At 42.7% G+C, this 27,231-nt stretch overlaps 1 long non-coding RNA gene across 7 annotated transcripts in view; it reads left to right on the top strand.

Annotated features, from left to right (window-relative positions):
- LOC113438318 (uncharacterized) overlaps positions 1–27,231 on the top strand; it is a 171,179-nt gene that overhangs the window by 38,194 nt on the left and 105,754 nt on the right. For 6 of the 7 annotated variants that reach the window (XR_015743306.1, XR_015743304.1, XR_015743301.1 and 3 more), the window contains one exon: positions 5,827–6,234. This is a non-coding gene — a long non-coding RNA (uncharacterized LOC113438318). Of the gene's footprint in view, positions 1–5,826; positions 6,235–8,377; positions 8,436–27,231 lie in introns of all 7 variants that reach the window. The other variant, XR_015743303.1, reaches the window with a different exon arrangement.

Genomic DNA, 27,231 nt, shown 5'->3' on the forward strand with positions numbered 1-27,231 from the left:
TTGGGCAACTGGAAATGTTACTTGCAGCTGCAATTTGTCCTTGCGCTGACTCTTTATCCGAACCACACGGGGCAGGGAAGACTTGGGGCTTGAATAAGCTGCGTCAGACTTTCTCGTTTGGACTGCTGAGAAAAGCCGAAAAGAATTTGGGTGCAAAGTTGCACAAAAGTTTGCAATTAGAAGGAGTGCACTCGGTTCAGCATTGCTGAAAGTTGCTTGCAAAGGAGGAAGAGGCAGGATCTTATTTTGGCCACAAGCCCTTTCCCAGGATACTTTAAAATAATTGGATTTACCTAGCTAGCTGGGAAGAACCTGAATCACACTGTAGTATAGAGGTAGTCCTTGATTTATGACTACAATCGAGCCCCAAATTTCCATTGCTAAGCAAGGCAGTTGTTAAATGAATTTTACCCCATTTCATGACTTTTTTTTGCCACAGGGAGACTGCAGGGACATGAGATGGAGATGATGCTTGCTTGCTTGCTTCCTTCCTTCCTTCCTTCCTCCCTCCCTCCCTCCCTCCCCCCTCCCTCCCTCCCTCCCTTCCTTCCTTCCTTCCTTCCTTCCTTCCTCCCTCCCTCCCTCCCTTGTCAGTTTTTAACTTCTGGCTGGACAAGTCCCTGCAGTTTTCAAGTCAAGATTTCACAAATGGTTTGCCATGGCCTCCTTTCTAGGGTGGAGAGATAGTGACAGGCCCAAGGTCACCCAGCAGGGTCCATCCTTGAGGCAAAACTAGAACTCACAGTCCCCCAGTTTCTATCTAGCCTGATGCCTTCACCACTACACCAGCCCGAGTAGAAAAGCTACCTTTCCCTGTGCAAGAAATCTGTACGGTTTTGTTAAGGCAAATTCAGTTGCGGTTTAGTGTGTTATTTAGTTAAGAACCCAGGATTATCTCCACAAAGCTTAAGACATTTTAGAAAGTGGTGTTTGCATTATGACAGAGTAAGGAAAGGTCTTAAGACAGATCCAGCCCTTGGATGAGCAAAATTGCCCTGTTCAAACAAAGCAAGACACTGTAGTGAAAGAACTCAAATGACCCCTTCGAAAGCGAAAATCCTAAAAGTGAAAGGGAGCTTGTGGTTCATTGTTTAGTCATAACTCTGTCCAGGATTTCTCATCTCTATTAAATTGAACTTCGGTAATCTTGACTGAGGTTTGCTTGCATGAGCAAGCATTTATTTATTTTTTCTTGTGTCTGCTAACTGATATCTAGGGCTTATTATGTTGAAAGAATAAAAAAATAAACTCTGTGTTTGTGTGTGTGTGTGTGTGTGTGTGTATGAATGAATAATGCATATAAAAACCAATACCCAGTTCAGTGGAGACCCTTAAAATTATGGGACTCTCTGGAAAACAGAAGAAGTGGTATGATCAAAATCAAAGGACCTATTGAAAAGCACAAACAGCCAAGGTAGGAAGTATTCCAAAACCCAAATTAGAACAATACTGTTGTTTTGATTATTGTAAAGGTCACTGACTTTCAGGATCTTCAGATCTTTTAATCTTTGATAAAGGAAGGTTGGGATCCAGACCGTGGTGTAAAAGCTGTTGAGCTTGATAGTTTGAAAGTCTATAGAATAGTCTGGATATTTGAACATTGATTTTTTTAAAACATGTATATTTTATTGGGTTCTACTAATCTAGTTGAAATGTTAATTTATATTGTTAGTCCATGTTACGATATGCTCTACGCCAGGGGTCTCCAACCTTAGCAACTTTAAGACTTGTGGACTTCAACTTCCAGAATTCCTCAGCCAGCTGAGTTGAAGTCCACAAATCTTAAAGTTGCTAAGCTTGGAGACCCCTGCTCTATGCCAGAGTCCCCAACCACTGGTCTGTGGACTGGCACTGGGCCACGGCATGACAGAAACTGTGCTGTGCCATCCACAAGATACAGGCAACATGCAAAATCATGCCTCCCTCCGGTCTGTGGAAAAACCTCTCTCCACAGAGCCAGTCGCCCAGTGCTCAAAAGGTTGGGGGACTCTCCTTTATGATAAATAAATGATAGCTCGAAGTCTTCTTGGGTCAGACTGAATGTGGGAACAAGACTTTTGAGACCAATCTTGGCCTTTTTAAGAAATGAGGACTTCAACTCCCAGAATTCCTCAGCCATCATTCTAGCTACTGATTGGCTGAGGAACCCTGGCTGTAGCCAGCATTGTGCCTACTAACAATGTAGCCGGCTGAGGAATTCTGGGAGTTGATGTCCATAACTCTTACAAGGGCCTAGGTTGAGAAACACAGCTCCAGATATTCAAATTAGATTGAATGTGGTGCTGCAGTGGTTTCAGAATTTCATCCAAAACTATTCCCACAATTCATAGGATGAATTAGAAGAGTAATTTTTTTAAAAAATACAATTGTTAGCTAAGTTGTACTTTTCAGGAAAACATTAGAAATTAAGCAGTTGTAGGATTAAAAAAAAGTTCTGATACTGTATTAGGTGATGTGTTAGAATTTTTAAACATGAAGTAAAATTGACTCCTAGCAACTGAGAGGAAGAATAAAATCCTGCTTAGAACATCTTTTCATTTAGTAAAGCATCCAGCGGATTGGAAGGCTTAAATTGGATATCTTTTGCCCTTATTCAGGTAGTAAAAAAAGGAACCATCATTGCCCTAAACAATAATAGTTTCCTCCCAAACTTCACACTAGAGGAATAGCATTTTTAACAAGCTAACTCAAAAGATCACCTTTGGCCTGGTTTCCTAATCAGGCAGCCATAGATTAGATCAAACCCACAAAACATATGGCAGTTCCAAAGAAGAGAAAGAGTTAAAACCTTGCACAGCCTTGTTTTATCCAATTTGCATTTATGGATCCCTGGAGATAAAAAGATCCTGGTAGCTCTTAATTTACTTGTTAACAAGGTTTGATTTGCATTGCATACCACCAAAGGATGTTTTTCTTAAGCACTTTGCAGATTGAAGCTTGTTGGGTTGAAAGGGGTGGAAGAGGCTTGGGAGAAAAAGAAAGGGGGGGTGAGAGATACTTGAAAAGGAGCATTCAGCTTATTCTAACTTGAAGGCAGGTGATGCTTCTTTTGAGTTAATCAAGCCAAGGGAGGAGGAAGTGAGGGGCAGCTTGATTGGGACAATTTAGTGCTAAAGCCTTGAGCAGTCAAATGGTTTTTAAAGCCATTTGACTCAGAGTTTGCAAATTGAGTTTGTTCTTATGCAGTAATTCCTTTCCTTCTGTAATGTAATTAAGCAACTACAGTAAATCTCTTAGCTAAGCTTGATTTCCTATGGACTTCCTGGATGCAGACACTTAGTTCTCTTAGGGAAAAAACCGCAAAAAGATTTCTTTTCATCTCTCCAATTTAACCTTTAGTTCTGGGATTCTCTGCTTTCCATAGATCGGAATAGAGCTGGAAGGGACCTTTGAGATCTTCTAGTCCAACCCCCTGCTAGAAACAGGCATCAGGCTAGAAACTGGGGGGGGGGGGCATGAGTTTGACACCCCTGCACTATACCAAACATGATAATAAACATAATGAAGTTTCATTGAATTTATTATAGCTATCCAATGCCAGCAGCCTCTGGATACTCCCTTCGGTTGAGACACATAATGGAGAACACTGTGGATGGATAGTGCATCCTTTCGCCATTCCTCATCCTCTCTGTACTTTTGATTCCAGTTTCTTTATGTTCTTCTCCACTGCAGTGTCCAGAAATGGATACTGTTTTTAAGTAGGGCCTCACAAGAGCAAAATGGAACAATTACTTCCCATTTTCTGGACTTTCTGCTCTTGTTCATGCGTTCCAAGATAGCATTTACCCTTTTGGCAGCTACATCACGATCTTGGCTCATGTTCCATTTGTAGGAAACATTGGTACCCGGATCCTTCTCCTATATAGGCTGCCTAGATTATTATTATTATTTTTATCCTTTATTTCTCTTTTAAAACATCACTCGCTTCTGGCTCAGGGTTATCTGTGTTTTTTGATCATCTTTTCAACTCTTCATCTAAGTTAGGAATAACATTAAACACTATATCTTGTGGCAGTCTAGTGCACTCTTTCTCAAACTTTGGAAAACTTTTAAGATGCATGGACTTCCAGACCCAGAATTCCCCAGCCAGTGCTGACTGGGGAATTCTGGGAAATTATAGGCCATGCATTGTTAAATTTGAAAAATACTGGACTAGTTAGTACAGGTAGTCCTTGACTTACAACCACAGTTATGCTCCAAGTTTCTGTTGCTAAGCAAGACAGTTGTTAATTGAGTTTTTCTCCATTTTATGGTCAATTCATTGTTCTCACTGTCAGGAAATTTCTTAGTTCAAGGTTGTATCTCTCTTTGATAAGTTTCCATCTGTTATTTTCCATTGCATCAGATTCCATTGTATCTGATATTTTGCATTGCTTTTGGCATTGCAGTTTGGGGGAACAAAGTGGAACGCGTTTCTCTACATTTGCCCTCCTCAAAGCAAGCCAACCATTTTATTTATTTTAATTCAAGCTCAAGTCAGCAAATGCCTCTTGGAAAGTTAGTGAACCATTTAAGGAAAGTTGAGGCACAGGCAGGGTTCAGTAGACCTCTGCACTAACAGCAGATTTCTTTAAAAAAAAATCTTTTTACCTATTTATGTATAAACCCTGCAATCATTTCCCAATTTCTCAAATACCACAGGTGCGTGTAGGCATTGGGATAAAATAGATCCCCCCCCCTCCTTAAAATGTAGGTATGGTAACTTGGTGTTTTCCAAAGGTTGAGGAATTGAGGAAGTGGATAAAATTTTAGAGAATGCTGACTGGATGTTTCATACGCAGGAGCTGTATGAGGAAGTTAATTCCATTGAAAAATTATTTTCTGTATCTTTTGAAGAATGAAAAGCTTTCCTGAACTGAAATAAAGAAATAAAAGGAACAAAGGTGATTTTTGTTTTAGAGAGGAGAAGGGAATTTTAATCACACCCTATTCAAAAAATGTAACCTTGAAAGGATTTGAAGAGAGAATTTAGGTCTCTGCTTTATATTTTGGGACTGGGTTGACAGATAATACGGGATTGGATTGTCTTATCTCTAGTGCTTTGCAAGGTTAACAAAAGCCCCCATTCCAGGCCTCACCTGTGGCTGGAAGCAATGTCTTTAGGCTAATGGGCTTCAGAATACAGTCAGGTATCACGACCTCCCCTCTACCCATTTAACCCACAGCTGGGATTCCTATACTGCTCTCCTTACAGCAAGGGTCTTCAAACTTGGCAAGTTTAAGACTTGCGGACTTCAACTCCCAGAATTCCTTAGCTAACGTGACTGGAGGAAGAATTCTGGGAGTTGAAGTCTACAAGTCTTAAAGCTGTCAAGTTTAAAGACTCCTGCCTTATAGGGATGCCCAAGAAGTAGTATTCGACAGATGGCCACCATTATGCCCAAAATTTCTATTGTCGGGTGAGACATTTCTTAAGCGAGCTTTGCCCCGTTCTACTATTTGTCTTGCCACCATTGTTAAGTGAACGAACTGCTGCCTGTTAGTAACACAACTGTGAAGCCAACGCAGCTTCCCCGTTGACTTCGCCTTTCACATGGTCACAAACGGGGACCATGTGACCCCAAAAGGGTACTGCAACCATCGTAAACACGAGTCGGTTGCTAAGCCTCTGATTTTTCATCGCACGACCATGGGGTTGCTGCAAAAAGTCATAGCTATGAAAGAAGTCGCCTTTTTCAGTGCTTTTGTAACTTTGAACGGTCATTAAAACAAACATTTATACGTTGAGGAACATGTGTAGCTCTGTCCTTCCTTCCGCCCCTCCTCTTGGTTGTTTGCTTGATGTAACAATCTCTATTTATTTGTTTCTTTTTCTTCTTCCTCAAGGTCTCCATCTCATCCCTGGCAAATTCCATAGCTGTAGCATTTTCAGCATCTTGTTCGTTTCCTTCAAGGATCTCCAAGGCCGCTGTGGGATTTAGCAAGCGGAGCAGAGATTCCAGAGAGTGTCGCCTTGCAGACAGCATGGAAGAGGACGAGGAAAAGAGGGGAGCGGCACGTTTTTTTTGCCAGTTCTTCTCCCCCACACCCTCAAAAAAACACCGCCCTCCTCCTTGGATTCCTTGATTCTTGACGTTCATGAGAGATGGATTATTTCCCCACTGTGATTGGAATTCGGCATGGAGCTTTTTGATGATGGTCCGGTTTCATTCTGGAAAGCAACAAAGGGCGCAAATAATTCGAATCTGAGATGGCTCCCAGTCTTCCCCAACAACGGTCGAGTGTCTTGCTGAGGTAGGTGTGCATGTTGTGTTTCATGAAGTTGGTGGGCTGTTCTTCCTCTTTTCCCTAAACGTGTTTTCTTGAATGATGTACACACGTAATGCTTCTGATACTTTAACCTGTGCTAAGGGAGAAAGTCATAAGATGGAGAAGGCCTCCTCTGATGTAATTTAGAACCATCTCCTCTTCTCCTTCCTCACAATTTCTGACATGGCAGTCTAATCTCTTCTTGAAAGTCTCAAGTGGTGACACTCCCACAACTTCCGAGGGTAATTTCTGTTCCATGGGCTGATTGTTCTCACTGTCAGAAAGTTTCTCCTTATTTCCAGGTAGAATCTCTCCTAGTTCAGTTTCCATCCATTATTCCTTGTCTGGACTTGGGGTGCTTTGGAAAATAGCTTGACCCCCTCCTCTCTGTGGCCCCTCAGATATTCTCTCTTTAACAAGCTTCCACCTGTTGTTTTTTGTCCTGCCTTCTGGTTCTTTGGAGGATAAGTCAACTTCTCTGGGACAGCCCCTCAAATACTGCAAGATAGTTATCATGTCTCCCCTGTTCTTAAGGGTTTCCCTGTAATTCATCCAAGATTTAAATTCATGGTCACATATACAATTTGAAAAGCAAGAATTTGCTGAATGCCACGTCGTTTCCAGGATTTGATGGCAGAAATGCTTCTTGCACCCTTGATAGAAGATAAGCATGGTACAGGTAGTTCTTAACTTGCAACAGTTCGTTTAGTGACCATTCAAAATCAGTGGCAAAAAAGCATTGAAAAAAGTTGTTTTATGGCTGTTTTTCATATTTAAGACATTTGCAACATCCCGACGATCAGGTGATCAAACTTCAGGCGCTTTGCAACTGGCTCATATTTATGACGGTTGCAGTATGTGATCCCCTTTTGTGACCTTCTGATCAGCAAAGTCAATGGAGAAGCCAGATTCATTTTACAACCATCTGTTACTATCTTAAAGCTGCAGTGATTCACTTAACAACTATGGCAAGAAAGGTGGTAAAATGGGACAAAATTCACTGAACAAATGCCTCACTTAGCAATAGAAATTTTGGGCTGAATTGTGGTCATAACCCAAGGATTCCTTGTACGGGCAGTCCTTGGCTTACAACCACAGTTGAGCCCCAAATTTTTCTGTTGTTCAGTGAGATGTTCATTCAGTGAATTTTATCCCCACTTTACAACCTTTCTCGCCCCCGTTGTTAAGTGAATCACTGCAGTTGTTAAGTTAGGAAGAGGGAATCTGGCTCCCCGCCCCCCCAGTGATTTTGCTTGTCAGAAGGTCACAAAAGGGGAACAAAGCGATCCTGGGACACTGCCCCCGTTGTAAGTATGAGTCGCCAAGCATCCAAATTTTGATCGCATGACCGTGGGCATGCTGGAAAGGTCATAACTTTGAAAAATGGTCACGAATCACTTCTTTTCAGTGTCATCGTAACCTTGAACGGTCACAAATCGAGGAATAACCCATAGCAGCTTAGTTCATGCCCTTGGTGGAGACTGATTCGGAGGAAGAGGAGGAATAGCTGACAGAGAGTGGAAGTGTGGCTGTGGAGGTTGTGGAGGAGGCTGGGGAAGGGCAGAGGCCGGCTGAGCAGTCCGAGGAGGACCCAGGCCCCATCCCCTATCCATCCTAGAGCATGCAGGGAGGAGAGGATCAGGGAGAGACGTGGTCTATGGGGGAGGAGAAGGCATTGATCTTCTTCATGGGCTGCAGCTGTGACAACTGAATAAGAGGACGGACATGCGTGAGGCGAGTGCTGGAAACAAAGCATGGAAACATCTCTAGTTTATTGTGGCTCTCTGAGTTTGGCCTCCTTCCCAGTGTGTGTTCTAATAGTTGTGGACATCTTCCAGCCCTTACCGTGCTTGGTTTTTGTTGGTTTTTTTACTCTTTATTATTTCAACAGCATTTCCTCCTTGTAACGGCTTGTGTGGGAGTTTTTTTATCTCCAGTCAAGGATATTTGGAGCTTGGAAGCAAAGTGAAAGAACAAAAGGCGCTTCACCTGTTTTTTGTGACTGTGTTTATTTTGTATCCCACCCTGGATCATCACACTGTATAAGTTCTCCTTTAGGGACCTTGAGATCTCCTGTTAAAACGGGCGTGCATGCTTGTAATAACCACTTGTTTCCTTCTGTTGATAGGTGTGCATGATTGCCTGTGCAGCTACGTGCATGGAGTGTGTATTCACTGCTCAAGAGGGTACATTTTGTGTTCGCTATTTCTTGCCGCTCCTGTGCAGGAGGTCTTTATAAGCTGGCAGGGCCTGCCTTGTTGTGAACGATAGGAAAGCCAATCGCTTTCTCAGTTCTCATTATAGTTACCCTTCTCAAAATGCCTGATTGATTATAGTGTTACGATCATCGTAGAAGAAGCCTGGGCATATGTTAGGCTCAATCATTCACACAAATGCATGGATGAGTAAGAGAAAAACCTGGCATCAAACGAGATTGGGAATAACGACAGTCCCTGGCTGTTGGAAAAAGCAGAATCTTGTTTTTTAACCCTGCAGTGACCAACACAGGAATTGATCACTCGTATTCATTTGGAGCGGAGTAGGAATAGAATGCAGAAACCAGAAATATTTTTGTTGGGTATATTGCCAGGCTATGATAAAGGGACTATATATCTAGTTTTGCATGTATTGACAGCAGCAAGGATTGTATTTTCACAATATTGGAAAAATGAGAACGCTCCATTGGATGGGGATGTAATTTGGAAAATATTAGGCTGTGCACAGATGGATAGATTGACATTAAAAAGAAAGGACAACAAAGACACAGACTACTACTTAACCATGGAATAGACTTTATGAGTGGTTAGAGTTAAGAGGTAGAAATTAGTTGAAGAAAGATTATTGCTATACATGAATTAAATATAAAGATGGTTTATAATTATAAATATGCCAATATAACCAACAGATTACAAATAAGCTAATATAAAGAGAAATCCAGTCAAAACTATTCTGTTACACTATTATTAGTAGTATAATGTTAATATTCCTGTTTGTTCTTTCTTTGCTTTTCTGTAAATGATATGCCCTGACAATACACTGTATTCAAATTTTTTATGAAATGTCTGTCTCTGTCTGTCTGTCTGTCTGTCTCTCTCTCTCTCTCTCTCTCTCCATATAAAATACATATATAGGAATAGAATACAGATCATCCTCAATGTACGACCGCAGTGGAGGCCCCAAAACTTCCATTGCGAAACAAGCCAGGTGTTAAGTGAGTTTGGTCCCATTTTACCACATTCCTTGCTGCTGCCATTGTTAGGAACACGGTTGTTAAGCAAATCTGCTTTCTCTATTGATATTGCTCGTCAGGAGGTGCAAAGGGGGATCGCGTGACCCCCAGGAGGTGTCAACTGTCATCATTTTGAGCCAGTTGCCAGGCGTCCAAATTTTGATCACACGACAGTGGGGATGCCACGACAGTTGTAAGGGTGAAAATGGACATGAGTCACTTTTTTTCTGTGTTGCTGTAACTTCGAACTGTCACTGAATGAATGGTTGTAAGCAGAGGTGGTATTCAGCCAGTTCGGACCAGTTGTGTCCTACCAGTAGCAGAATTTTTGACTAGTTCGCAGAACCGGCAAATACCACCTCTGGCGCTCTCATAGAACCGGTGGGAAAAAATCGGGAATCCCACCGTTGGTTGTAAGTTGAGGATTACTTATGGAACAGAACAATAGAATAGACTGAATATAATGGAATAGGCTAGGATAGGGCAGGAGCCAGGGGTGGGCTGCTAGGGGCTTGCAGGGGCTTGAGAGAGCTTCTAGCTAAGACTCTGCGGGTCTCAGAGAGCCCCCAATAACCTCAGAAAGACAAGCAGCAAGGGAAAGCTCTAATAGGCTTAATTGAACTTCTGGGCATTCAGCCAAGAGCACCTCACACCTCGTAAAAGTGTTGCAAGCTAGATAAACAATCCGCTCAGCACTTGCAAGGGAGAGCCATTGAGAAAACCAGGTAACATAGCCACTAGCCTCCGAGGGGATTAATTCCCAAATAATAAAAATCACGTAACTCACCAGAAAACTCCACTAAGACCTCCCAAGACCCCTCTCACAGTCACTTGCTATTAAGCCTGGTTTCACCCAGTCTTTTATTTAAGTATTAAATGCAGGAAATAATAAACAACTTTTTGGTATATATCTTTTTTTTAAGGTAATTAGGACAAAGAAATGGCATCGAGTTGGTCACATGACCACCCAGCCAGTCATTAGGGCAGAGAGCCCCTTGCTAAAAAATTTGAAGCCAACCCCTGGACAGGACAGGACAGGACACTGGATGGCTTATTCACCCACTGGTCAACCATTCAACGTGGATCTTCCATATTCTGTTCTCCAAGTTCCAATTGCATGTCCAATGCCCAAATCCTGATAAGCCATGCCTTAATATGAAATTAGCTCAGGCCTTTTTAACGGTGTCAGATGTTGTTCACTGAAGCAACAGGTCAGATTAGATTCTATGCGGATTTCAGCAGCAAACGCTTAGTTACAAATCCTTTGTTTTGTATACTTGTTTGTTTATATTTCATGTTTCTAGACTGTCCATCAAAAGAAAAAAAATGACCTTCCTCATTTCTGGCATATCTCTCGCTCTGCAGTCTATTATTCTGTGTTTTAAGTCAGTATTTCCATGTATCATCCCTTCCTTGTTAGAACTCTCTCTCTCTCTTTTTTTTTTTTTGGCCTTTTCACATTGTGCGGAAATAAATCCAATGTGAGAAGATCTGCATATGCTTACCTTCTTGCTTAAATCAGAAAGATACTGGATTAAAGAATGCTGATTAAAAAAAGCAGGAGTTGAGGAAAATATATCATTTCCTGTGCTGCCAACTCCTTTATTACAAATATTGTAAGGAAATGCCATTTTGATTAGGAAGCTACTGTACAGCTGTTGGCATTTGCTTTATCATTGTAACTTTATCATTTCCTCTGTTGTGGAATTTTCACTTTTAACATGGATCCACAAAGGATGGAATTTGCCCTCTGGGTGAGAAAGCCTCTGAATTCTTAACCGTTGAGGTAATTCTGTCTCTGCCAACTCATCCTGAGTTGTCCTTTACTCAGCTGTGAAGAGAGCCAGGGCTGATTGCTTAACTCTCTTTTTTCTACAGTTACTCCTCGACTTACGACCACCCAAAATTTACGTTGCTAAGCGATGTAGCTGTTAAGTGAGTTTTGTCCCATTGTATAACCTTTATTGCCACGGTTGTTAAGTGAATCACTGCAGTTGCTAAGTTAAGTTACGGTTGTTAAGTGAATCTGGCTTCCCCATTGATTTTGCTTGCCACAAGGTCACAAAAGGGGACAACTGCAAACCGTCGTAAATATGAATCCGTTGCCAAACGTCTGAATTTTGATCACGTTACCATGGGGATGTTGCAACAGTGTGAAAAACGTTCACAAGTCACTTTTTTCACTGTTGTTGTAGCTTCGAGCAATCACTATGTGAACTGTTTTTAAGGCAAGAGTACAAATTAGAGCAGCCAGGTTGATTAGGGGACTGGAGGCTAAAACATACGAAGAACGAAGAACGGTTGCAGGAACTGGGCATGACTAGTCTAGTGTAGAGAAGGACCGGGGGAGACATGATAGCAGTCTTCCAATATCTCGGGGGCTGCAGAGACCCTGGGAAAATTCCCAAAAAACTGCAGGAAAATTCCCCACCCCGTTTTCCTACCAAACGACCGTTCTTTATTTGGGATCGCAGGATACCATTTCCAGCGCTGTTCTCAGGGAGACAGAATGAGAGAGAGAGAAAGACTTTCAGCTTCATGCAAGGAAAGCAGCAGAAGTCTTTCTTTCTCTCCCCCAAACTCCACCAGAAATGAGTCTTTGCCAGTGCAGCCTCTTGGAGCAGGATGCCTTGCTGGGTCCCCAAGACTTATTTCTGGCAGAGTTTAAGGAAGAGAAAGAAAGAGTTTTGCTGCTTTCCTTACGTGCAGGCAAAAGCAGAAGAAGAAGGAAGCAGAAAGAGGCAGCCCAATGGCCAGGTGAGGCGCGTGGGGCAAATCCCCCCCTTTCCCCCTTCTCCTCACTACCTGGTGTAGTTCACAATGCAAGCGACACAAGCCTTGTGTTCTCGCGGGCTATGTAGGCGGCACAGCCTTGTGTTCCTGCGCAGCCTGGATTAATTGCTCTGGGGAGGTGCTTTGGGGGCGACGTTTCTTTGAGGACCACCGATTGGTGACCGCTGGACTAGAAGACCTCCAAGGGTCCCATCCCTGTTATTCTGAGTTAAAACAGGAAGAGTCCTTTGGGGCTCCCTGAGGTTGAATGGGTTTGTTGGCTTGGGAGGATAATTCCTGGTTAAGATGTTGTTTTTGGCAGGACTTGCTAGCTGGCATGTACATCAGAGCGGACCAGAAAAGAGGCTCCTGCTTCTGAATTTTGGGCCAAGGTTTTGGCATCTTATGCCAGTCAGTGATCTCCAGGAAGAGGGAGGGTCATTTCCAACGAGAGGTTTCTGAAAAAGGACAACCACAAGAATAAAAACTAACCACCACTTGCTTTATCCATGGAGATGCGGGAGAAGTCAAGTGTTTTGAAAGCAATGGCTTCGTCCCTTCGTGTTTTAAGTCAGATTATAGTTTGAAAAAAAAAAAAAGGTAAAAAGAAAAACCACATCTCTGTAATGATGGCTTTCTCCATGCAGAAGATCGGTCATCACGGGCAATCTTGTTTTCACTGATGAAAGCTCCTGTTATTATTTCCAGCATCCCATGTGGTTTATTTTTCCCTTTCATTCTCTTTTCGTGGTGTCGTTGGGCTTTGTTTGGATAGAGGCAGGGAGCAGGGGAGAGAAAAGAAATAAAGAGTACCGGCGTGACTCTGTTTTTGAACAAAAACTATATTACCTGTATTCTAATATACACAGCAATTTATATGTGTGTGAACCCTTTCGTTTTGTAAGCAGAATAAATTCATACGGCAGGGACATAAAAGACAAAACAAAACACGGAGAAGCGAAAGAAATCTGGGTCAAATGTGATTCTGCCCCGTCAACTTAGACCTCTGCATTGTTCATTGAATTGCAAGGTTGTGACAGGGGAAGAAGCCTCCATAATGTGGTTTTGAGTTTGCGGTGCTAAAACAGAGTCATCACATTATACGTAGTGTGGATTTCTAGAAGCGCCTGGGAAATTCTTGGGAGGTATCAGCCAGGTACTGGGAGAAAAAATCCTTTCTATTGTGCAGCACTATATGCACTTAGCGCCCAAACCTGTTTCTGTCCTTACCCCAAAGAAGACAATCCCTAGTTTAGGAGGATTCTGTAGAGACACATAAACACCACCACCACCATCATCATCATCAAAGGAAGATTAGACTGAAAAAAAAAATCAACTTTGCTTTTGTGGCCATATTCTCAGAATAGTACAATAGGACATCGTTCCATTATAAAGATAAATTCATTAGGAAAAAGCAACCCTTCCTTTCATATCAAAGCACTCCTGCTTTGAACATTGTCCGTACTAAAGCTTTAATCTATCCTCTGCTCTTAGGAACCATAGAGAGCTATAATAGAGGGCCCCCAAGAGCGAGGAAGGGGGTCATCTCTCTTATTTCTCTCCTTTTTCCTTCCTTCACATAAAACTTGAAAAAAAAAATCACCAGACAGGTAGTTCTCCATTGGTGACTGAGTTTTGAAGAGCTGTGGTGGCGCAGTGGTTAGAATGGAGTATTGCAGGCTGAGTTTGGTAACTGTCAGCAGTTTGATCCTGACCGGCTCAAGGTTGGCTCAGTCTTCCATCTTTTTGAGGTCGGGAAAATGAGGACCCAGATTGTTGGGGGGCAAGAGGCTGACTCTGCAAACTGCTTAGAGAGGGCTGTAAAAGCACTGTGAAATGCACTGTGGTATATAAGACTTAAATGCAGAGGTCTCCAGACTTGTGGACTTGTGGACTTCAACTTTAAGACTTGTGGACTTCAACTCCCAGAATTCTCCAGACAGTTGTCTGGAGAATTCTGGGAGTTGAAGTCCACAAATCTTAAAGTTGCCAAGTTTGAGGACTCCTGCTTAAGTGCTATTGCTATTAACAATCATTCACAGTTACAGATCTCCCTGAATGTACTTACAAGCAGGTTCTAAAATCATGATGGACACACACACACACACACACACACACACACCTGTGTCACGTGACTGCATGTTGGGCACTTGGCAGCCGGCCTGCATTTTTGGCCGTTCGCAATGTCGCACAATCCCATTTTATGACGGATTTTGCTAAAAGTTGGCATTCGCTTCCAGTTTTCGGCAAAAGTGGTCTATAGGTGAACAAAAGGTTTGCTTAATGACCATGGCATTCACTTAACGACTGCCTCCGAAAGGTAATCCAAATCAGGCCAGTTGCATGCGTGACCTGCTTTACAACCGTCGTGAGTTACCACCCCATTGGGCAGACACCGTTACCGTCGTAAGTTGAGGTCTTCCTGTATCTTCTAGTTTGCTTGCATAATGAGCAGGAACAGATTTTGCCAGTCGATCAAAAGCCTACGTTTGTCTTCTGTTTCTTATTTCAAAGTCAGGGTGGTTCATCATAACCAGAGTGCATGCCAAGTGTTAACACATTTTGCGAAGAGCTGGTAACGCAAAGGTCCCTACAACACCTGCAAAGTCAGGGCTGCTGAAGCAGAAGTATTTAAATGACTGTTGAAATTCTTCTGCTGTGCTTTTCCCCATCAGTAGCGGGAAGATCCATGTTAAAAGCATGACGGCCTTGGTTGCGTGTGGGGGGACGGAAATCTTCCAACAGGAGTGAAAGATTTTCTCCTTCACTGGATCGATGTGGTCTTTAAAGGAGATTTTTCCAAACCAAATGAGACACACATATACACAAAATAGAATGTCCTTTAGCCTTCCATGTTGGGTTTTCCCATCCTCTGCTCTCCTCTAAATGATCTGGAGCATCAGGGCAAACTTTTTAAAATGATTATTAATTATTAATAATGTTGGCTAATATTAATTCATTAATATGAATTAAGGAGAAACTTCCGAAGAGTGAGGACAATTAACCAGTGGGACGGCTTGCCTTCAGAAGTTGTGGGTGCTTCGTCACTAGGGTTTTTAAGAAGAGATTGGACTGCCATTTGTCTGGAATGGTATAGGGTGTCCTGCTTGAATGGGGGGTTGGACTAGAAGACCTCCAAGGTCCCTTCTAGCTCTAATTCTAACTAAAGTTTGATAAGCTGCGACTTAAAACAGCCTTCTTAAATAGAGTTGACCTGAGGCTTGTAGTCCTTGCCTTATGACTGGTGACCTAGTGGCAATTTGAGGTTACAGTGGACCTGAAAAAAAGGGACTTAAGGAGTATGATCCAAATTTTGGATGGTTGGAGCCCCACCCTCTGTGGCCACTTCGGATGCTCAGCATAACAGATACTAAAAAAATGTCTAAATTTGGGTCATAATTTACAACTGTTAGAACTTAAGATTGCAGTGGGGAGAATTTCACTATAGTCTTAACTTGAGGACTCTACAGGAATGTCGAGAGGAGCACTTGCACCACCACGGCCCATGTGTTCGTTGACACATTGGTGTTCCCCATAGAAGAGCAATTGTGCTGGCCCGGGTGACTGGCATTTTGGTTGGCTCCAGACGGAGAAAAGGAATTCAGGTAGTCCTCAACATACAACAGTTCCTTTAGAGTGACCTTCCAAAGTTACAATGGCACTGAAAAAAGCGACTTATGTCCATTTTTCACACAGCCGTTGCAATATAACATCTTCATGAACAGAATCCAGACACTCGGTAACTGAGTCACATTTATGACTATTGCAGTGTCCCGGGGTCACATTTTGCAACCTTTTGACCAGCGAAGTCAGTAGGGAGGCCAGATTCATCTAAGAACCGCCTTACTAACTTAACAACTGCACTGATTCGCTTAACTATGGTGGTGGGGCAAAATTCACTTGACAACCGTCTCGCTTAGCAACAGACATTTTGGATGCTGTCTGGTCGTAAGTCGAGGACTACCTGTAGAGCAAGATAAGACTTTCTTCCTCTCCTGCTACCCTCTTACTTCAGTGGCCCCCAACATTTGGGGCATCAGGGACCGGTTCCATGGAGAGAGATTTTTCCAGGGACTGAAGGGGGGGCGTGGTTTTGGGTGCGGCCTGCATCTTGTGGATGGGGCTTCGCTTGTTTACGCGGCCTGGTTTTTGGTCACCGGTCCATGGACCAAGGTTTACAGACCTCTGGTCTACTTCAGGAGGTGATTTCATGTAGCCTTTGAGGATTGTAGTAGTAATGATGGAGAGAAACATCCAGTCTGGTGGGCTCGGGCAATCTCAGATATAAATGTGTGTTTTTCTTCCACATCCCTTTCCGGTGAGTTCCGTTTGAGAAAAGGAGTTGCGTTTGAGGAAAGCGTGTGGAGTCTCCTCGGGAAATGGATGACTTCCTCAGTGCAAGTAAAGCAGAGAAGATGAATGTGAGAAGAATAACCTTGGTGGAAACATCCTCCCCCATTGCCTGCCGGGTTGCTGAGGATGCTTGTCACTTCAGCTTGTCACTTCGGCTTTCTTCCCTGCGGGCTGCCGTGGAGAAATTAAACAAACAGTCACCCTTCCATAAATATTTAGCTTCCCCTGTTTTTTAAGAAGTGCGTAGCCCAGCAGACAAAAACAAATCAGACTTCACTACTGTTTGCACGGATCTCAAACAGCTGAGAAGCTTTGTCTTCTGCAGGGGATTTGGCTTAAATTTTGGGTTGGGGGCGAGAGAGGGATTTTTTTTAAAAAAAAATTTAGTACAAAGAATCCATCTTCCATTAAACAGTGTGTCACCTGGGTACAAATTTTTTGTGCAATAACAATTAAAAATTACATCCATATTCATTATTTGTCTATTCTTAACTTAATGCTGATATACATAATATATCTAATCCTGTAACAATCCTCATCTTAACTTATTTAATTCTATTCATATATTTCTTATATTTCACTAATCTACTTTTGTTTCTTCATATTTATTCTCTAGCCATCAGTAGAATAATTCCCATATAATATTCGTTTTGTTCCTTCTCTTTAATTGCAATTGTTAACCTATTCATTTCTGCACATTCTAATATTTTCCTAATCATGTTCTCATCCGTAGGAATATCTTCGCTTTTCCAGTTTTGTGCAAATACAATTCTAGCTACAAATAACACATGAAAATTCTCCCATGAGCTGTTCAGAATATCCAGTAGTAGTGGGAGGTGCTTCAGTCTCTGCATGTCTAGGTTGGGCTTAATTTGTGGAACGCTCCTCCTCCTCCACAGGACTCCTCCCCAGCGTTCCCCAGTTTTTGCTCAGCCTTGTTGTGGATAGGCAGTGCCTTTTGTTCTTCCTTGGCTTTTAGCCTCCAAATCACTTTACGATCTCCTGACATTAGCTCTCTCCTTCTGGTCGTCGGAGATAATTTGCATTTTCGGGCATCGCTGTTTCGTGCCTGAAGCGGCGGGCGGCTTCGGAATTGTTCTGAGCCCCCCCATCTGCTTGTTCTACCCCCTGCCATTGTGATTCCGCATTGCCTTTCTCTATATCGGCAAAAGTGGTGTGGGCGTTTTCGCTCTCATCCGAGTCGTATCGTTGAGTTTTCCCCTCAGAACGCCGTCTTGGTGTGGAAAGCAGTAAGAATTCTTTCCACCCCTTCCCCCTGCTGTTCCTTTTAGCCACAAGGAGAAGCCGTCGGAGGTGTTTCCCCACGCGGCAGGAGTTTGTTGCTGGGAAGCGTGCGCGCACCAAAAATAATGGCCATTGTTTTTGCCTTTACTTTAAAAAAAACAAAACTGCGTGGCCGCCCTATTTGTAACTCGAGCTGTGTGAGGTAGTTTTCCTTCCCGACCAGAGGTTTTTCCTTCTGATAACCTAAGGAATTATTACACCTCATTTTCTTATTAGATTCGAAGCCATCCGTGTATTGTTGGCTTGAGCGGAGTCGTCTGAAGAGCGAAAAGTTTTCCAACAGAGTTATCACCACCATCTAAGCTGCCAGATGCCCCTCAACAACTTGCATTTACAATGCCACATGGTCCAGTTTCTGCAAATGGTGTACCAAGTCTCGAATTGATCCCATCTCTCCATCTGTGGCTCAAATCCTAGAGTTCTTGCAAGAGGGACTTGACAAGATTATCACCTTATACGTTGAAAAGACAGGTGGCGGCCTTGGCGTCAGTTCTCACTTGTGAAGGTCTACTATCTTTCCCATCATCCACGCATATGGAGTTTCCTTCAAGGAGCCACAAATTTATGCCCTCCAGCGGTACACCGTTATCCCACCTGGGACCTTAACAGGGTCCTCGTCACACTCACTAAGGGCCCTTTTGAACCCTTGAAATCGCCAAGTCTCCAATTTCTGGCATATAAAGTAGTTTTCCTTGTAGCAATCACTTCTGCTCATCGTATTTCGGAACTGGCAGCTTTGTCTATCAGACAAGATCTTTGTGTTTTCCATTCTGACCGGGTGGTCCTTCGTCCTGATCCTACGTTTATTCTCAAAATTAACTCGCTTTTTCATAGGGCACAAGAGCTGATACTTCCTAATTTTTGTCCCAGACCATCCCAAGGTTTGGAACTATAATGGCATAGGGTTGATGTGAGGCGAGCATTGCGAATATATATTAACTGCACAGCAACTTTCAGAAAAATGGAAGCCTTATTTGTGTCATTTCATCCCAACACTCAGGGATGCAAGGTCTCATCTTCTACAATAGGCCATTGGCTACGGGCCACGATAGCGAAAATGTATCAGACTCAATCACTGCAGGTGCCCAAGGGCATAACAGCTCATTCAACAAGGAGCGCCGCAACATCGGCAACGTGGGCCACACAGGCACCAATAACTGAAATTTGTCGAGCTGCAACCTGGGCCTTTCCATCGCCATTCATTAGGCATTATAAAATAGATGTGTTTGCATCCGCTGAGGCCTCCTTTGGCAGAAGAGTTCTGCAATGGATCCACAGGGACCAGGAGGGGTTTCCAGGCCAGACAGAGTCCCTCTCGTAGGACAGGCCAAGCTTTGGTATGTCACACTATTGGATGCTCTGAACAGCTCATGGGCGAAAGGGCGTTGGTACTTACCTGACATGCCCATTTTCTTTGAGCTGTGAAGAGCATCCAGCCCCACCCTTTTTCCATCTGGTGGGGTCCTGTTTCGGCCAACGAATTTGTTAGGGCATTGAGGATGAGGGTGTTTATTTCTCTCGTCTTCGCCAAAACTGGGGAATGCTGGGGAGGAGTCCCGTGGAGGAGGAGGAGCGTTCCACAAATTAAGCCCAGCCTAGACATGCAGAGACTGAAGCACCTCCCTCTACTGGATGCTCAAAGAGCTCAAAGAGAACGAGCGTGTCCGGTAAGTACCAACACCCTTTCTAGCTGCAGTTAAGACATGAATAATCAAATATACATTTTCTTTACTAGAAGTTTCTGGTAAAATCCCCAGCAAAAATATTTCAGGTTTCAAATCAATGTGCTGTTGTTAACCACAATTGACCGATAGATGGAAACCGATCAAGGAGAGATTCAACCTAACAATAAGGAGAAATTTTCTGGCAGTGATTTTCAACCGATGGAATAGAAGTTGCCTTCAGAAGTTGTGGGTGTTTCATCACTGGAGGCTTTCAAGATGAAAGTGGCTATAGCCACTTCCAGAAATAATATAGGCTGGGTCTCCTACTTAAGCAGGGGGTTGGATTGGATGACCTACAAGATCCCTTCCAAATCTGTTATTCCATTACTGTGTTGTCAACCTCATCTGTGGTTACCTGTACACATATTTATGTATTTGAAGTAACTATTGTGGAAAGACTCAGTGAGACAGTTCCAGTAATTATTTCTGAATTAACCAGTGTTTTAAATTATTTAGGGTCGCATACTTGATTTAAACGTAAAAAGGACCTATTTTGGGATCTGCATTTTTAAATAATTCATTTATTCATGATTGAGAGATAAACACGCTTCTAAATTTAGACAAATTGATCCTTATAACTTCATTCAGTTTCTAATTTTGCCCAGTATTCAATTCATTTTGGCCTGTTTCCACGTCCATTTGTGACTTTTCTTGTTATGCATTTTGTGCATTAAACAGAACGCTCATGAAATCCGTTTTGTTCAATAGATGAATATTTGGGTAACTTTCCCCCATGCAGTCTTCTCTCTGCGATTTTTGAGTTGCAGACTCCTGTAAAAAAAGCTTTAAAAAGAGCAGGTTTTGATGTAATCAAATTATAGGAAATACGTATTATGATATCAGCTTTTGGCTGTGCTGCAGTGTTATAGTATTGCAAAGGGTTGAACTGGATCCTCGTTAAAAGCCAATATATTCATATATTCATTTAAACATCATAACAGTATGAATTAATATTTGATTTAGTTTAGATGACACAGAAGGAAATCCCCCCCTCCTTTTTTTTTTAGTCTTGGACTTAATTCATTGGACTATTATACCAGCTGAAATGAATAGGTCTGTTTCTTTTGAAACCCACATAATGAAAAGTGAAAAAAAAATCATTATCTTTATTACAGTCATTAACAAGCAGAAAGCAGAGGTGCATATAACCATGGATCTATAGGCCCAGACTCTCTAAGACTTTTTAAAAAAGGTATACACAAAGAATTTTAGCTAAAAAGAATACTTGGAATAGAAAGTATTAACAATAATGAGTCAGTGTAATGTGAGAAAGAATTTAACAGCCAAACTGAAAAAAAATTGAAGAGAGCGACTCTAAATAAAACAATAAAATCAACTAGAAAGGATTTAAGGAAAGTGGGAAACGTACACGTTTCCCTCTCCCTCTTCTATTTAAACATAAATATAAACTTAAAAACCCTTTTTACTATTTTGAATATTAACACGTAGGCCAGCCCAGTTGCCACATTCCATGAGAGAATTTTTCTTTTTTTTTTTTTGCTTCAGCGTTTTAATGGCACCCTTTTATGTCGTGCGCTTTCCACAGTCTGGCATTGTGCAACAAACACAGTGTAATCCCTCTGTAGATGCCTGCAGCTTATTTCGGCTTCCCTGAAGGTCGTGACCCTTGCAATCTAATCTCATCGCATATTTTAGACGTTTTATAATTTGTGGACACATTTTGCTGGGAACTTGAACATTAAAGAGACAATCGTTGGGATCTTTTGGTCCCATTTCCTCCTCTGTGTACATACTGCGAAGAATTTAAACCATGCTTCCACCTTTTCATCAAAGCCCCAGTTTTATAAGTGAGGGAGAAGAATGCGAGGCTTCGAATGCCTTGGAGCTAGGTTCGAAAATCATGTTTAATGATTGGAAATTTACATTGCTTTATCTTCTTTGCATTACTCTAGTTGGAAACCATGGGGCAGCCTCCGGAATTCATATCATCGCCTAAGGGCAGATTTCAACCCCTGTCCTTGAGTGAAGAGCTTTGGTGTAGTAGCAGTTGGTTCCCTGGTCTGCACCGTGCACAATATTGATGGTTTTATATTAATTCCAGGTTTATTCCATCCGCAAAAGTCAGTGGTTTTCTTTGGAATTGTTCCGTTATGTGGAGCATCGTGGACAGGGGTGGGATTCGACCAGTTTGGACCAGTTCCAGCATCGTGGACAGGGGTGGGATTCCACCAGTTCGTCTGGTTGTTACGATTCTGCACAGTTCGGAGAACTGGCAAATCGTGCCCTTGGCTGGCCACACCCCTCTCCGTCGTCCTCTCCCCTCCCAGTCAGTCCTTCTTGCGCATGTGTGACGTCGCTGACTGCATTCTCCCCCGCCCAGTCACTCCTTAAGATATTTTTTTTTCTTCCTCCCAACAATCAGCTGTTCTGACGATCAGCTATGCCGGGATCCCCCTCGCTGTCTTACTGCTTCGCGCAGGAGGCTTCTGTGAGGCCCAGGAGGCAAAAAGGGGTGCGCGGAAGGGGATGCTGTGCGTCCCCCGTGCTCCGTTTTATGCCTTCCTGGGCCTCAGGGAAGCCTTCTGGGAGCAAAAATGCCCCCCTCTCCCCAGGAGGCTTCCCTGAGGCCCAGGAGACCCAAAAACAGACTGCTGGAGGGGATGCTGGAAAAAAAAGAAAAAATAGCAGCCATGCCCACCCAGTCATATGGCCACGCCCACCTAGCCACGCCCACCTAGCCACGCCCACAGACCCGATTGCTAAAAAATTTGAATCCCATCCCATGGATGAGACCTGTAAGATGCAAATACCCCAGTTATTATCACATCTACTAAAGGTGACCCATGGCACCTGAAAAAAACCAACGCACCTCAAATAACAAAGGACACTTTTAAAAGCTTTTACCTTCTTGTCAGAAATCTCACTGGATTTGGGATGGAAGTAATTCAACAGATCAGAACTAGTGCGACTTTCCTGATTTCATTTGACTCCTAAAAGCACATGTGTATGTTTGTGTAGCGTTACCAGATGCATGTAAAAGAGGTGAGTGCAATGACACAACATTGTTTGCATCAGTCCGACTCCCCATTGTTCCCTTAATCAGAGGATGATGGGTTAGAGGAGAGGAGGATGCCAACTTTTTAGCATATTCTGGCCTTTGGGTGCTGATACAGATCCTTAATCAACTGTTCTCTGTTCCTTGCAGGAAAATTTTAACCTTTGCTTGTAGGCTTAACCTTTTGTTTGCTTTCTCAGATGTGGAATTTCTTTGATGGAGTGTAGCACACAAAACTATCCTTAAGAATAGTCGCTCAGCTTTCCTTAGTCTCTGGAAAGCGGCTAGATTTATGAGCTGCCAGTGCCTATTGTCTAGATGGACAGATCATTCTAAGCCACTCTTTTTGAATCGTGGTTTACTGATTAAACTGTCTTAGCCTAGAATGCATATAGCCATGATCAACAGCTGGGCTCGCGCATTGCATTCAACTGCAAACAAATAGGCATTGTGTTAGATTTGGGGGTGTATGTGATTCAAGGAGAAGTTGGATGAAAAGGTTTGACCATTTGATGACTTGCAGTAGAAGTGACCAAAAAGGCACACAAACCATAAGCAACATGACATAAGGCAAGGCTTGTCCTCTCCTTTTATTCAAAGACGTCAAGGCAGATGAGCGGATTGTGGTGAATTTATAACATTGTGCATTTATGGAGAAATAACCACCCCCTATAAGTCCCAAAAGTTGAGCTTCCTTAACTGGTTGGGAATTTGGGAGGATAACAGAAATGTAACGGTTGGAAGGGACCTTGGAGGTCTTCTAGTCCAACCCCTGCTGAAGCAGGAGACCCAATATCATTTGAGACAAATGGCTGTCCAGTCTCTTTTTAAAAAAAATCTCCAGTAATGTAACATCCACAACTTTTGGAGGAAAGCCATTCCGCCGGTTAATTGTTCTCACTATCAGAAAATTTCTCCTTAGTTCTAAGGTACATTTCTCCTTGATTAGTTTCCATCCATTGTTTCTTGTCCCGCCTTCAGGTTCTTTGGAGGAGAGTCTGACTCCCTCTTCTTTGTGGCAGCACCATAGATATACCAGAAGTCTGTTAACTTGTCACCCCGATAGTCTCTCAAGGAAGGAAGAAAGACTATCTGGTTGAATGAGAACTAAAGTCATAATTTCTGTTTAGCTAGCAAGTAGCATTCAGTAGCATAGTGCCTCAAAGCACAGGTTTGTTGTTGTTCATCATGATTACTAATGAAATATTGACCTTCTTGAAAAGGTGAAATCAAAATGTGAAATTTTGGGGCATCCCTCAACTTGGTGGTGATGACATTCATCACCCCATGAATTCCATGGATTAGTTACACGTAGCATAGAAAAGTACTTTCCTATCTTCCTTTATACAGCGTACTGGCGTTGTGAAGCTTCCCCACACAAAAGAGCCAATCCTTGATACAAGACCAAGTAGTTTTGGCCTCAAGTAAAAGTGAAGTTCTTGGGCTCAGATTTTGAACCCCTGATCTCTCTTAAACCTGGTTTCCCCTCTGTCCATGCTAGGTGAAATCTTAAGCTTTTTCCCCAAAAATGGAAGAGTTTTTCCCAAGATGAGGAACTTTTTTTTTTAACCTTTTTTTTTTCCCATCCACTTGGATAGAAAGAAAGAAAGAAGAGAGGGAGATCGTAGGAGTTTAAAGATAACATGAATCTGAAGTTGGCTGAGCAGGATTGCTTGCTCAGCAATTCTTCTGGGGCCTGGGATTTACAAGATCAATTTGGAATATTTTCTCACGTGAAAATGTGCTGGGTGGGTGGGAATGGGAGAATGAGAAATCCCTAACACAGCCCCTTGCCTGAATCTGTGCCGTGTAGAACTTCTATTGCATGGAAATGGTGGTACCATTTTAATAAAATCTAGAAGAGATACAATTTTTTCCTGTGGTAAGGGATCCAGAGCAATTTGGGATTCAAAGTCTTCTTTAAAAGTATTGGGATCAGGGGAAACACTAGTGGTAATTACAGGACGAAATTAATAATCCTTCATTTTTTGTTCTCTTTTTAACCACAGAGGAATTCGAGGCATTTTTCCCAACCCTTTCTGAAACACTGTGGGTTTTGCAAATCAATACTGTTTAACTTTTGTTCTTTCATATATTTTTTTTTTGGAAAGTGCTGGTTTTGAATAGAAATGAGCCTCTCTGACTTCTGTTCAGTTGCTGAAAATGCCTTAGAAGGTTACGTATAAATGGAATTTGGCTGGAATGCCAGTGATCAACGCTTCCGTTTGTGTGCAGTTATTGTAACTGTACAGCTGCTTAGGATTTTGTTCCTAGGGCAGAGCTGGTGAACTATAAAAGTATCCAGAGCTTTGCTTTACTTTAATTGACTCAGCCTGACTCACTCTCACCACTTCCTACAACTCTGATCTATGATTAAGAACTATGATTAAGAATTAAATTGTCAAAACAATTTGTTCCACATGGGGAATGACTCGGACAAGGAAGCTCAAATTTATCCTGTCAGGTTTTCTTCATAAATCGGGCATGTAGTTATCATCAACGCTGCTATTAAAGGTCTCCATATGCAGAGTATGTTTTAAAAAGAAAAAACTTGTTCGATTTGTCGAGGCTGCCTTTCTGTGAGGCAAAAGAATTTCTGAGGAGGCTTCCAAGTATTTCTGGCAAGAATTTCTAGAGGAGGAGAAGAAGGGACGGGAAGGGATCCATCTACAACACGTATGTTCTAGCTAAGGGCAAACATTGTGTTACTTCTGGTTGGTCCACTAAACTGAGCCAAGCAGTCTACATCCCTGAGCAACATAAGATGGATGCATAAATAGTCAGTATTCTCAGCATTTTCTGGGGAATTCATTCTGGTTTTCCTTTTTTTTTTTGCAGAGATTCTATTCTTCACAGCACGTCATGGACAGTGTTCCACAGTTTAGGCTATCAACTTCTCTTTTCCTAGGAAAACCCCTGCTCAAGCAGGAGACCCTATGCCATTTCAGACAAATTATATCCAATTTCTTCTTTAAAATCTCCAGTAATGGAACACCTACAGTTTCTGGAAGCAAGCCGCGCCACTGATGCATTGTTCTCAGTGTCAGGAAATTTTCTTCTTAGTTGTGGGTTGCTTCTCTCCTTGATTAGTTTCCATCCATTGCTTCCTGTCCTGCTTTCTGGTGCTTTGGAGAATAGCTTGACTCCCTCTTCTTTGTGGCAGCCCCTCAAATATTGGAAGCCTGTTAAGCTTAATCCAGGGGTGGTATTCTACCAGTTTGGACTGGTTTGGGTGAACCGGTAGCTCCAAGGATCAGTTGTGAGCGGGGTTCTTTCCAACGATCAGCTGTTGGGTCCATCCACCCACCCTGGCTCTAGTCTGTGCTTTATATCCTGGTTTTCAAGCTGAGCTGATTCGCGCGGCACAGTGGATTGCCACGCGTCAGCTGTTTAACACATGGAGATTTCTGGAGAAGGTCAGTGGCAAACACTCTGCACGCACGCTCACCGAACCGGTTGTTACACCGGTTGAATCGCAACCCTGGCTTAATCTTTTTTTTTATTAAACTAGACAATCCTAGTTCCTGAAAGCATCCCTCATATGTTTCAATCTCCAAGTCTCCGAATCATCTTTGTTGCTCTTCTCTGCACTCTTTCCAGAGTCTCAACACCTTTTTTTATATTGTGGCGACCAAAACTGGATGCAGTATTCCAAGTGTGGCCTTCCCAAGGCATTATAAAGTGGTAATAACAATTAACCCGATCTTGATTCTATCCCTCTGTTCTTACAGCCTAGGACTGTGTTGACTTTTTGGGCAGCTGCAGCATACAGCTGGCTCATATTTAAACGTCTTTCCACCAGGGACTCCCAAGATCCCACTCACAGCTACTACTATTGAGGCAGACTTTTCCTGACTCGGGGCTCTTGATATGTGATGGGATTGCAGTCTCAAGGAAGACCACCTGGCACGATTTGGGAGAATTTTAGGAGTCGTAGTGCCAACAAAAAACTCGAAGGGAGTAAAAACACTTCCCCTTCCCTCCCCAAATGAAAAAGAAGGCTATTCTAGCTGGCTCTTACAATGAAGAGAGAGATGCAAGCAGCCTTGAGTTGCGGAGCCCCAAGATTAATTAGGGTAACTTTGGTTTTGGAAAAAGGGGAGGTGGGTGGACTCTTGGTCCCTTCTTCTGTCTGACCTTCCAACACTTGGAAGTCGCTTTTCCCAGTAGCTGAATAGTGCTTTAATGGAGAGGCGCCTGTGTTTTTAGAAGATGTGAGGTATTTTGGCTTCTCCGCTTCATTGCTTAATGCCACATGATAAATTAAACTGGCATCTTGGACTTGTTCCACAAAAGAGGGGGTGCCCTTCAAAACACTTGGTCAGTGTTGCTTGAAAGCCAGAGGCTTAATCTTCGAAAAAGCAAACCTTCTGTCCAGGAAATTTAATATTCATTAGGTTAAATACATGTATATCAGGCGTCCTGTCTCTTTTCCCCCTGCATGGTCAGAACGTTGCCAGTCTGGGTTGAGCCAGTGGCATGACCACAGTCTCATGACCTCATTTAAGTGAAAGCAAGGTTGTGGTGCTGAATTGCAAAATTGTGCGTTGTTGGAAAAGGCGATGCGGTGCAATGCCAGGCGG

The sequence above is a fragment of the Pseudonaja textilis genome, chromosome 3 (assembly GCF_049901715.1).
Source record: "Pseudonaja textilis isolate UNSWEBS1 chromosome 3, rPseTex1.2, whole genome shotgun sequence".
NCBI classification, from domain to species: Eukaryota; Metazoa; Chordata; class Lepidosauria; order Squamata; family Elapidae; genus Pseudonaja; species Pseudonaja textilis.